At 39.2% G+C, this 14,172-nt stretch overlaps 1 protein-coding gene across 1 annotated transcript in view; it reads right to left on the bottom strand.

Annotated features, from left to right (window-relative positions):
• The window catches only part of CARS2 (cysteinyl-tRNA synthetase 2, mitochondrial), a 150,684-nt gene that overhangs the window by 126,816 nt on the left and 9,696 nt on the right, over positions 1 to 14,172 (bottom strand). The window lies entirely within an intron of this gene.

The raw sequence follows: 14,172 nt of genomic DNA, 5'->3' as shown, positions 1-14,172 counted from the left end.
CAATGATAGATAGAACAACTGGAAAGAAACTCAACAAAGACACAGAAGAACTAAACAGCACAATCAAGCAAACTGACTTTCTAGACATCTACAGAGCACTTCACCAAAAAGAGCACAATACACATTCTTTTCCAATGCACATTCTCCAGGAGAGGCCATCTGCTAGGCCACAAAACAAGCCTCAATAAATTAAAAAACACTGAAATACTTCAAAGCAACTTCTCAGATCACAGTGTTACAAAGAAATGCATAATAGTAAGATCAACAGAAATAGAACAAACACATGGAAACTAAATAATACCCTCCTGAAAAACTACTAGGTAATACAAGAAATAAAAAGAGGTAATTAAAACATTTCTTGAATCAAACAAGCATGAAAACACAACATACCAAAATCTTTGGGACACAAAAGCAGTGATCAGAGGGCAATTTATTACAATAAATGCACACATCAAAAAAGAAGAAACAGCCAAAATCAACACCTTAATTCAACATCTTCAACAATTAAAAAAAGAGCAGCAAAGAAAGTCTACAATCAAAAAGATAAAATACTTGGGAATAAATTTTACTAGGGACACAAAAGACTTACACAAAGAAAACTACGAAACATTACTACAGGAAATTAAAACAGACTTACAAAAATGCTCATGGATAGGAAGACCGAACAATGTGAAAATGTCAATACTACCCAAAGCAATCTATACATTCAAGGCAATCCAAATCCAGATTCCATCAACATTCTTAAAGGATATGGAAAAAACAATCACTAATCTTAGAAAGGAGCTCTGGTAGCATAGTGCCTAAGGCACTTGACTGCTAACCAGAAGACTGGTGGTTCAAACCCACCAGCCACTCCTCGGAAGGAAGATGGGGCAATCTACTTCCATAGTGATACTGCCTCGGAAACCCAAGCAGGGGTCGCTATGAGTCGGGTCCAACTCGATGGCACATAACAACAATCTTAGAAAAGAAAGATCCTTCAGATAAGCAAAGCACTATTGAAGAAGAAGAACGAAGTTGGAGACCTCACACTCCCAGGTCTCAAAACCAACATACAGCCAGAGTAGTCAGAACAGCCTGGTATTGGCACAATGACAGACACCAAACCAGTGGAACAGAATTGAGAACCCAGAAATAGATTCATCCACCTATGGGTCAGGTGATCTTTGACAAAGGGCTGAAATCCATTAAATAGGGACAAGATACTCAACAAATTGTGCTGGCAAAACTGGATATCCATTTACAGAAAAATGAAACAAGATCCAAACCTCACACGATACACAAAAACTAACTCCAGATGGATCAAATGTAAAATCTAAAACTTCAAAGTTCATAAAAGAAAAAATAGAGGCAAACTTAGGGACCATGATACGTGGCATAAATAGATTAACAAACATAAGTGAAAATGCATAAATAGACTAACAAACAGCAGATGATAAAGTAAATGAATGAGATCTTCTAAAACTTAAATTCTTAGGTGCATCAAAAGACTTCTCCCAAAGAGTAAAAAGAGAACTTACAGACTGAGAAAAAATATTCAGCAATAACACATCTGAAAAGGGACTTATCTCTAAAATTTATAGAAAACACCAACATCTCAACATCAAAAAGGCAAACAATTCAATTAAAAAATAGGCAGAAGACATGAATAGACACTTTACCAAAGAATATATTAAGGTAGCCAACAAACATGAAGAAATGTTCACAATCATTAGCCGTTGTTGTTGTTGTTGTTTGCCGTCGAGTCGGCCCCGACTCATAGCGACCCCTCCTTGGGTCTCCGAGGTAGTATCACTACGGAAGTAGGATTGCCCAACCTTCCTTCCGAGGAGTGGCTGGTGGGTTTGAACCGCCAGCCTTCTGGTTAGCAGTCAAGTGCCTTAGGCACTATGCTACCAGAGCTCCCCATTAGCCATTAGACAGATGAAAATCAAAACAATGAGATGAAAATCAAAACAATGAGATACCATCTTACCTCAGCACAAATAGCAAAGTTCAACAAGATGGAAAATAACAAATGCTAGCGAGGATGTAGAGAGATTGGGACTCTCATACACTGCTGGTGGGACTGTAAAATGATACAACTACTGTGGAAAACAGTAAGGTGTTTCCTTAAAAAGATGGAAACAGAAATACCATTTGATCCAGCAATTCCATTACTAGGTATACATCCTAAAGAAGTGATAGGCAGGACCTGAGTATATGTACAACCATGTTCATCGCAGCACTATTCACAATTGCAAAGAGATGAAAACAACCTAAGGGCCCATCAACAGAAGAACGGATAATCGAACCCTGATTCATACACATAATGGAATACTATGCAACACTAAACAATAAAGTAGAATCAGCAAAACACCTCAAAACGTGGATGAACTTGGAGGACATGCTGAGTAAAATAAGACAATCACAGAGGGACAAATATTGTATTAGTCCACTATTGTAAAAGGTCAAAACTAGATAAGAGACTAGTAGTAATTTAGGTGAAAGGAAAGGCAATATTCCAAAAGTGAGTGACCAACACAATAACACAAAGGAAAAGGAAGACACAGAAGAGGTACACAAGAGGTATAGACAAAGAAGATAGATAAAGAAGAAAAACACTTTTACGTATACAGTACTGCATTATCAGTAATAACAAACATTAATCTACAGGTAGATACACAGGTAGACAGGCTGAATGATCAGGTATGTCTAGGCAAAAGCGAAATACCCATGACCATATATAAGTTTGGCGAATTATATTTCTACATATATATTTGTATGTGCTGTAATGACGCAGTGCCTAAGGCATTTGACTGCTAACCAGAAGGCTGGCAGTTCAAACCCAACAGCCACTCTGTGGAAGGAAAACTGGGCAATCTACTTTCATAAAGATTTATTGCCTCAGAAACCCAAAGGGGGTCGCTATGAGTCAGAATCAACTCGATAGCAGTGACTTTGGGTTTTTTTTGTTTTGTTTTGTTTTGTTTTTTTAGGTTTAAATAAAACTAACCGGGGGCAATGTCATAATAACTTCTTAGCCACAGCCAGCCACCCTGAGGGAATGAGTAGTTGGACCTGGGAGCTCAGGACCATGGTCGCAGAGGCCATCAAGTTCAACTGACATAACACTACACAAAAACACTGTTCTATATCCTACTTTGGTGAGTAGTAACTGGGGACTTGAAAGCTTGCAAGCAGTCATCTAGATGCAACAATGGATCTCTCCCTGTCTGGAGCAAAGAATGAAGAAAACCAAAGATGCATGGAAACAATTAGTCCAAGGGACTAGAAGGGCATGCGAACCTCAGCCTAGAAAACCATGAGACTAGAAAAACTAGATGGTACCTGGCTAACACTGTCAACCATTCAGAAAGGGATCAGTGTAGGAGATCCTGGATACAGAAAAATGTGGAACAAAACTCAAAATCATAAAAAAGACCAGTCTTACTAGTCTGACAGAGACTGATGAAACTCCAGATGCCATGGCCCCTAGTCACCCTTCAGGACTGGATCTGAACTCACTCCTGTGGCTACCAGGCGAACAGTACATAGGCATATAAGGTGAACATTTACACCGGTAGATGTACTCCTTAGAACAATCAATCATGGGAGATCAGAAGGGTAGTATTTGCACAGGGAGATAACTTAGGGGGTAGGAATGCATAAGAAAGGACACAGCGAGAAGGTAACCAAAGGGGAAAGTATAAGAGAGCTATTATATTATAGGGATTGCAATCAATGTCATGAAACAAAATGTGTATGAACTGCTGTGTGGAAAATGATATTGCTCTGTAAACTTTCACCCAAATCATAATAATTTTTTTTTTTTAAAAAAGGAATGTCCATATATATAATAGAGCCAACAGGAGGCAAATTTATGATAACTTCTTAGTCACAGCTAACCATCCTGACAGAGCAAGTTGTTGTACCCATGAGCTCGGGACCATTGTCACAACTCAATTGGCATAACACACTACATACAAAAATTGTTCTACATTCTACTTTTGTGAGTAGTGACCTGTGTCTTAAAAGCTTGTAAGCAGCCATCTAAGACACAACAATTGGTCTCTCCTCATCTGGAGCACAGAAAAATGAAGAACACCAAAATGTATAGAAGCAATTAGTCCAAGGGACTAGCAAACCGTGAGAATCACAGCCTACCTGACCCTGAGATCAGAAGAACCAGAAGTCATAAAACAAAAAGTGTATGAACTGTTGTATGGAAAATGAATTTGCTCTGTAAACTTTCACCCAAATCACAATAAAGAAGAAAGAAAAGGCTAGACTAACTGGACCTGTTGAGACCAGAGGACTCCCTAACACTATCACCCTGAGACACTTTTAACCCTTGAATTAAAACCACCCCTTGAGATCATCTTTTAGTGAAATAGCAGAGTGACCCACAAAACAAAGAGTATTGCCCATAAAAATGGCGATGTACTAAAAAATCACCTGCATGAGACCAAAAGGGCAACATTCACTCTAAAGCAAAGAAGAGAAGATTAGGGGACAGGGAATCTGTACTCAACCAGAACACAACTACACCTACTGCTCACTTATCAACTACCTTGTTATCCGACATTTTTTCATTTATGACAACTGTAAAAAATGTACTAAGTATTTTGCACATTAACAACATATGTGTGGCAGTCATACTGAGGTATGATATGAGAGCAGTGTTTGCTGTGAGATGAGAGTAACGCACACTGTGATAGTTAAGGTTATGCGTTCAACTTGTCTGGGCCATGATACTCAGTGGTTTGGCCGTTACGTAACGATTTAATTTGGCAATTATGTAGTGATGTCTTCATCCACCATTTGTGATCTGATATGGTCACCCTCCATGTTCCCCAATGCCGATTTTCACATAACAAACTGGTCTTTGAAATTTAATCATATTAATAAGTGAGGTGTGGGTGTAAAGAGAACGCTGACACACAGTAAAAAATGTTAACTAACGTGACTGAACAAATTGTGTGGAAATTGTCATATGGGAACCTAACCGGCTGTAGACTTTCACCAAAAACACAATAAAATATTGTTTAAAAAAAGAATCAGGCTAGTCTCTTGGCCTCAACTACCATCTCTATGCCTCAATTACTCTAAGATCTACATATCTAGCTCTGATGTTAAAGACTCACAACAGATTCCAATTTATCAACTGCAAAGACACAACGACATAAATTTCAGGTTCTGGTTGAGTATTTTGAGATTACTCTGAACCAACCTGCATTTTCAAATACCATCTTTGTGGCAGTGTTGCTTTGTTAACTACTCTTTCACTCACAAAGTTAGAGACCAATAATTTCTTTCTCTCATTTGCTTTCTAAATCCAGTCAACTAGGTGCAAGTAATTTCAGGTCTTCTTGCTTAGCATCTCTTGGATTAACCTTGCCCAGCAACTACTTCTGCTCACCTCATAACTGACACTTGGATTATCCCAACAGACTTCAAAGGGATATCATGAATCTTTGTCCACCCTTTTCACCTCATAGTCTGTCTGTTTCTAGAAGAGTTTGTTTTGATTTCTTTTGGTACCTCAAACTCAACACTTTCCAAAGTAAATCACCTCAATCTCTCACTACCCATGAAAATTGCTCCTCTCTCAGTTAGTGACACTGTTTCTAATCAGGTCCTCCTCATCTCCGAACAAGTTAAACCTATTCTCCACACTAGAGGCAGAATGAGCTATTTTACATTTGACCAACTTACTTCTGTGCTTAAAATGTTCTACTAACCAGAGAATAAAGGCCAACCTCCTCAGTAAGTTAATACCAGGCCCAAGATGCAACTACCTCTCCAGCTTCATCTGCCAATACCCACCACACACTTTTTATTAATACTGGATCTTTTAGTGTCCCATACAGAACACGCTATATGTGCTTATTTCTTTGTCTCTTTTCTTGGTCTCCCCTCTGTGCAGAATGGCCTTTGTAACTCTTGCTCTTTAGGTGTCTAATCCTTCCTAGATTCTGCTTGGTGCAAATGCTCTCCAGCAAGTCATCTCCGAACTTCAGGGGAAGGAAATGATCTTCTTCACACTCCTCTATCTTGGTTCTTAACTATATTATATACAAAGCATCTACCTGTAGCTCCATTTCCTCATGGGACCACAAGCTCCTCAGGGGAAAGAACTGTTTCTCACTCATCTTTGTTCACACAGCCACGGACAGGTGTTCAATACATGCTTATGAACAGCTCTGGAAATGAAAAGTTATTCTACCATAATGTAATACACACCTACTAAACTACCAAAATAAAATTAAAATAGTAAAATGCACTGACGGTGAAGTTGTGATGAAATACATTTAAATTTGGAACTAATTTCACCCCTGCCAGTAATCTTTCTCTAAAACAATCTGACTCCAAGAAAGTAACAAAACTTATAAAATAAGCTTTCACCATTTGACCTAGCAATTCTACTTTGGGAGATATATTTAAGGAGATAAAACAAAAGGAAAAAAGATTCATAGCAGCACTATTTTTAATAGCTAGAAACAATACAAAAAGCAATAGGAGAATAGCTAGGCAAACTGTATTCAAGAATATTTAAGACATGAGAAAACACTCAAAATATAACAAATGGAAAATGTTGTTGTTGTTGTTATGTGCCGTCGAGTCATAGCGACCCCTCCTTGGGTTTCCAAGGTGGTATCACTACGGAAGTAGATTGCCCCATCTTCCTTCCAAGGAGTGGCTAGTGGGTTTGAACCTCCAGCCTTCTGGTTAGCAGTCAAGTGCCTCAAGCACTACACTACCAGAGCTCCCATAAATGGAAAAACCAGGTTATAGAACAATATAAAATATAAATCAGTTTTTTAAAACACTATATACATGTACATAATTTTTTAAAATCACAAGAATGTAAAGCACTCAATTTAAGGTTTTCTGTAAACTGTATAATTTACCAATTATTTTTACATATAAATAAATTTTAAATTACTAATTAGAGAAAGCAAAAGAGATGATCCTTTAAAAGTGGTTTTTAAAATATAGTTATAATAACAATTAATTCTTCAATTAGAACCTGTCTCAAGGACGTCCTCATACTATTTCTCTAATTGCCATGTGAAATATAAGAGGAGGACCACGTTCATTTAACAAATGAGAAAGTTAAACCAGATATAAGCCAAATGTCCCCACTAGCCAGAAGCCGTTTGACTTCAACACTTTCGTTATCAATCTGTCCCATTTCTCTGTCATACTGCTAAAAAAACCCTTGCCAAGTGATCATTTTAAGGGGAGTCAGAGGATACTCAAATATTTACAAGAAAGACGGGTGAGGAGTAAGTTGAGAGAATGTAAAAGAGGTGGGAGCCCATTCCAAAGAAAAGTGATCCAACAGAATGTGGAAAATATCGAACAATGTCATTAATATCACATGTAAGTAAAATTGTGCTGAAGAAAATTCAAAAATGGTTGAAGCAGTATATTGACAGAGAACTTTCAGAAATGCAAGCTGGATTCAGAAGAGGACATGGAATGAGGGAGATATCATTGCTGATGTCAGACAGATCTTGGCTGAAAGCAAGAAATACCAGAAAGATGTTTGTTGTTGTTGTATGTGCCATCGAGTGGGCCCCAACTCATACCAACCCCTCCTTGGGTTTCCGAGGCAGTATCACTACGGAAGTAGGATTGCCCAACCTTCCTTCCGAGGAGTGGCTGGGGCGTTTGAAGCGCCAGCCTTCTGATTAGCAGTCAAGTGCCTTAGGCACTGTGCCACCAGAGCTCCCAGAAATATGTTTACCTGTGTTTTATTGACTATCCAAAGGCATTTGACTATGTGGACCATAAAAAAATACAGATAACATTGGAAAGAATGGGAATTCCAGAACACTTAATTGTGCTCATGGGAAACCTGTATATAGACCAAGAGGCTGTTTGAACAGAACAAGGGGATTTTGCATGGTTTAAAATCAGGAGGGATGTGTATCAGGGTTTTATCCTTTCATCATACTTATTCAATTTGTATGCCGAGCAAATAATCTGAGATGCTGGACTATATAAAGAAGAACATGGCATCAAGATTGTAGAAAGACTCACTAACAACCTTGTGAGAAAGACTCACTAACATGCAGATGACACAACCTTCTTGCTGAAAATGAAGATGACTTGAAGCACTTACTGATGAAGATCAAAGACTACATAAAGTCTGCAATATAGATTATACCTCAATAAAAAGAAAACAAAAATCCTCACAACTGAACGAATAAGCAGCACTACAATAAATGGGAGAAAAGATTGAAGTTGTCGGGAATTTCATTTTATTAGGATCCACAATCAACACCCATGAAAACTGCAGTCAAGAAATCAGATGTCAACTATTGGAGAGATGCAAATCAAAACAACAATGAGGTACCATCTTGCTCCAGCACTAGTAGCAAAGTTCAATAAGACAGAAAATAACAAATGCTGGCGAGATTGTAGAGAGATTGGGACTCTCATACACTGCTGGTGGGACTGTAAAATGGTACAACCATTGTGGAAAACAATATGGCGACTCCTTCAAAAGTTGGAACCAGAAATACCATTTGACCCAGCCATTCCATTACTAGGTGTATATCCTAAAGAAGTGAGAGCCATGACAAGAATAGACATTTGCACATCCATGTTCATCGTAGCACTATTTACAACAGCCAAAAGATGGAAACAACCTAGGTGCCCATCAACTGAGGAATGGATATCCAAATTATGGTACATACACACAATAGAATACTATGCAACCCTAAAGAATAATGTAGAATCTGCAAAACACCGCATAACATGGATGAACTTGGAGGACATTATGCTGAGTGAAATAAGTCAATCACAAAAGGACAAATATTGTTATTGGTCCGTTATTGTAATAGTCAAGGAAACACTTATCTATGGAAAGTCATTTTCTTTGTTGGTTACCAGGGGTGGGAGGAGAGGGGAGGGAATACTGTTAGATAGATAGAGATAAGTTTTGATTTGGGTGAAGAAAAAGGCAATGTTCCAAATGTGAGTGATCGATATAGTGGCATTGAGGAAGAGAAAGACATAGAGAGCTACGTGGGAAGTACAGACAACTAAGATGAACCCTTTTGCACATATAATACGACGTGCTCAGTGAAGGCAAACACGGGTATATGGGTGGATAGATGGGTGGACAGGCTGAAATATTAGGTATCTATATGAAGTAGAGAGTGCACTCAAGAACATGTATAGGGTTGGCAGACAGTGGTCCAATAACTTTATGTGTATGATCTGAATTCCCAGGTGTATAATGGGGCTGACAAGAGACAAGGTTTTAGTCACTGCTTGGCCACTGACAGGTACCCTAAGGGATCGAGTAGTTGAACCTGTGGGCTGGGGACCATAGTCCCAGAGGACATCAAGCTCAATTGGCATAACATACTACACAAATCATTGTTCCACCTTCTACTGCAGCTAGTAGCAACTGAGATCTTAAAAGCTTGCAAGCTGCCATCTAGATGCAACGATGGGTGTCTCCTCGTCCAGGGCCAAGAAGAATGAAGAAAACCAAAAGTTCACAGAAACAATCAGTCCTAGCGACTGGTACACCATCCGATCTGCAGCCTATACGACTACGAGACCAGAAGAAATAGATGGTGCTCGGCTACTACTGTCAACTACTTGGAAGAGGATCTTTGTAGGAGATCCTGGATAGACAGGGGGAACAATGTGGAACAAAACTCAAAAGCATTTGAAAAAATATTGGGGAACAGGTTTGCTGGCCCGATGGAGCCTGGTGGAACCACTGAGACTATGACCCCTAGCTGCCCTTCAGGTCTGGAATTGAACACACACCTGTAGCTTCCAGCCAAGCAGTAGTCAGGCATACTAGTTGAGCATTTATCTGAGGTAGATACACTCCTTGGAGAGAACAAGTAAGAGAGAAAGAAGGGCTGCTCAGGCACAGGGAGGCAGCTCAGGGGGTAGGAGTGCATGGAGGGATGGTCACAGGGAAGCGGTACCTATTGGGAGGAAGTGGGAGAGGAGATGTTGCATTGTGCTAAATAGTGGTCAGTGTCATGAGACAAAGTGTATGTGATCTGCTGTACAGAAAGTGTATTTGCTCTGTAAATTTTCACCCAAATCACAATAAAAATAAAAATTTAAAAAAAGAGAAGAAAACTAGGAGAATGTAGAGTCCTAAAAGCCAATGAATAAATATTATCAAGGAAAAAAAAAAAGAAATCAGATGTCATATTGCACTGGACAGATCTGCTGCAAAATACCTCTTTAAAGAAACCAAGATGTCATCTTGAACACTAAGGTGCACCTAACCCAATCCAAGGTATTTTCAATTGCCTCATATGCATATGAAAGCTGGACAATGAGTAAGGAAGACCAAGGAAGAGTTGGTGCCTTTTAATTATGGTATTGGGAAAGAATACTGGAAATATGGACTGCCAGAAGAATGAACAAATCTATCCTGGAAAAGTGCAGCCAGAATGCTTCTTGGAAACAAGAATAGCCAGACTTCATCTCACCTACTTTGGTTATGTTGTCAGAAGGAACCATTCCCTGGAGAAAGATATCATGCTCGGTAAAGAAGAGGGTTAGCATAAAAGGGGAAGGCCCTTAATGAGATGTATAGACACAGTGGCTGCAACGATGGGCTCTATTACAGCAAGGATTGTGAGACTAGTGCATGACCATGCAGTGCTTTCTTCTGTTTTACACAGAGTCACTATGAGTCCAAGTCGACTGGTGGCACCTAACAACAACAACCACCAGTAATGAGAGTCTCTGGTTGATGTAAATATTTAAAGCAATCAGCAGTTAACTGAAAGTTTGAATGTCTACCCAGAGGTGCCTCAAAAGAAAGACCTGGCAATCTACTTCTGAAATATCAGTCACTGAAAATCTTATGGAGTACAGTTCTACTCTGACACACTTGAGGTTGTCTTGAGTCTGAATCAACTTGACAATAACTGGTAATGACTGATGACTTTGAACATCTTTTCATGTGCTTTTTGACTATTTATTTGTATATCTTCTTTGCTGAAATGTCTATTCAAGTTATTTGCCCATTTTTGATTATTTTTTTTGGTTGAATTGTAGAGGTTCTTTAAATATTCTGGACATTAAATGCTTATCAGATATACGGTCCCCCCCCCACAAAAAAAAAGAGGGAAAGCTACAATCAAAGACATTGATACATTAATTCAAATCTCACTGATTTGAAAGAGGGGTGGAGAGGTGTATTTAAGAAATCCAGGAAATGAAAAGACACATTGACTAATTAACTAGACTTCAGAAAAGTACCACATTAGAAACCAAAAGGGTAAAATATACTCAAAGTATTATAATTACCATATAGCAGCCTCATAATGATAGCCACAAAAAAGCAATAATGGCATGGACAAAAATGCTGCTAAATGTTAAAGCTTTAAAGCTGAGTGATGGGCACATGGAGTTCACTATATTATTGGCTCTACTTCATATGCACTATGCCACCAGAGCTCCTTCTACTTTATATAGGTTTGAAAATTTCCATACTATAAATATGTTTAAAGAAAGCAGTGCTAAATAGTAATGATACTGGGTGACTACATATAGGAAAACTTCTAACATCTAAATGAGATGAGCTTTACTAAATTCCTTCATTAGTTTCAGGTAGGGGAAATAAATAGCCAATCATTCTAACTGATATACAAATAATTAGGCTGTATATATGCCAAACCATACTGTATTGTGAAAATGGATTAAAATGTTTGGAAACGATGGTACTTAGAAAAAGCATCCTAACAGTGACAAGCAATAGAGAAAACCATTAAAAGAGTATGTCAGAGAAGAGCAGTGACATATGATCAACATAATCTGTTTTTAGAAAAAGACCATGTCACCAAAAAGACAAAAGCAAAGAACTCCACAAACCCACTCTGCCAGGAGGGCAGTGATCTGGAGTGTGATCCATGCCCTCAGCTATCTGAGACAGCCCACTGAGATTCCCCGACTCCATCAGCCCACCAGAAAGGTCTGTGAAGGAACAGAAGATAATCTCATTCACTACCCTCTCTTCCCAAACCTGAGTTCTGCCCATCATACTCCAGGTGTGAAGGACAGCCTCTGTTTGGACCCTCACCCTGCTTATGAAAGAGATACTTTTTGCAAAAAAGTACTAGTACCAGGGACTGGTACAAAGTACCAGTCATTCACATCTGCAATGGGGTCCTAGAAAGGGTTCAAGAGAGAAGACCTGGGCTTATGGTGCTGCCATTATAGGTCTATGGGACCTGGTGAATCATTTTAACCTCTTTATACTCCTCTGTAGGAGCTCTGATGGCATAGTGCCTGAGGCATTTGACAGCTAACCAGAAGGCTGGTGGTTCAAACCTACCAGCCACTCCTTGGAAGGAAGATTGGGCAATCTACTTCCATAGAGATACTGCCTCGGAAACACAAGGAGGGGTTGTTATGAGTTGAATAGACTCAATGCCATTGAGTTTGGGGTTTGGTTTTATACTCGTCTGTAAAATAGGGAAACATAAAATAGACCCAGGCTGAGGGTCATCATACAAAATGAAAGACTTATAATCTTTGACACTATCAATGACACGAACAAAAGCAAAGGAAACTCATTTGATTCCAACTCATAGCAATGCCCATTGGTTCCCAAGGCTGTAAATCTTTACAGAAGCAGACTGCCTCATCTTTCTTTCACAGACTGGCTGGTGGGTTTGAACCATCAGCCTTTTGGTTAGCAGCCAAATGCCTTAAACACTACACCACTAGAGCTGCTGATCAAGGACATGAGAGACATGTAAAAAGAGAGGAACAAGTAACTGTTACAGACTGAAAGACACAGATGAGAATAACAATTAAAGGTAACACGATTTCTGGAAGGAGTCTTGGACCAGAAAAAAGACACTTACAGGGATAGTAGGAGCTCTGGTAGTGTAGTGCCTAAGGCACTTGACTGCTAACCAGAAGGCTGGCGGTTCAAAACCACCAGCCACTCCTTGGAAGGAAGGTTGGGCAATCTACTTCTGTAGTGATACTGCCTCGGAAACCCAAGGAGGGGTCGCTATGAGTTGGGTCCCACTCCATGGCACATAACAACAGCAACAAATGGGAACAGCTGGCAAAATTTGAATAAGGCCTGTGGATCAGATGGTTACACCATCAATACCAACATGCTCTATCAATGTTGACTTTCTAATTGGTAAGAATGCGTGGTAGCAATTCAGAAGAGCATCTTTGATTTTCAAAAGCACAAAATACTTAGGGACTGTCTTAGGTGCCTAGTGCTGGCTTTAAACCATAGAAATTTATTTTCTCACAGTTCCGGAGACTAAAAGTCCAAATCAGAGCACTGGGTCTAGGGGAGGGTCTTCCTTTTTCTCTGTCAGTTTCTACTACTCACTGCAGTAGACAACTCATAGCGACCCCTCCTTGGGTTTCTGAGGCAGTATCACTGAGGAAGTTGATTGCCCAACCTTCCTTCCAAGGAGTGGCTGGTTAGTTTGAACCACCAGCTTTCTGGTTAGCAGTCAAATGCCTTAGGCACTATGCTACCAGAGCTCCCACTGCCAGCAACTGCTGACCTTCCTGGGCTTGAAGATTCAGTTAATCTGTCTTCACATAACATCTCCTCTGCCTTGGGTGTGTCTCTATGTCTACTCTTCTCTTTTGATAAAAGATCACTTAGTACTGATCAGGTTTAGGACCCACCTTCCCATGGTATGACCTCATTAACATAACAAAAACTTCTATTCCCAAACAGGGTCATATCTACAGATACAAGAGTAAAGACTTAACATAACTTTTTGTAGGGCACAATTTAATCCATAACATGGAAGACAAGGTATCATGTTGGAAAAAGACTACAGAGAGGGAAGATGGGGAAAACCTGGTAAAATGATTTTTCTTTTTTAAGTTACTATAAAGTCAACTCCCATACACATGTAAAACAATAACAAATGGGCAATTCTAGTAAAGGGGATGCAAGAGTTTTTTGCACTGATCTTGCACTTTTTCTGCAGGTCTGAAATTACTTCAAAAGTTTTCTAAAACAATCCTAAATAAAAATATGTAAAAGGGTACAATAAGGTCTTCTCTGCCTAACACATAGGATTGTCCTGATACTCAACTGGTAATAGATATAAAATCACTTTTGAAGCTGTCAAGAAATACAAAAATAAAAGGTATTGTTAGCAGAAATATGACTACATCCAACATCAAGTACCAGTG

The sequence above is a fragment of the Orycteropus afer genome, unplaced genomic scaffold (assembly GCF_000298275.1).
Source record: "Orycteropus afer afer isolate SDZICR_OR568_19922 unplaced genomic scaffold, OryAfe1.0 scaffold00055, whole genome shotgun sequence".
NCBI classification, from domain to species: Eukaryota; Metazoa; Chordata; class Mammalia; order Tubulidentata; family Orycteropodidae; genus Orycteropus; species Orycteropus afer.
The sequence above is the reverse complement of the archived record's forward strand: the minus strand, read 5'-3'. Positions and strand labels throughout refer to the sequence as shown.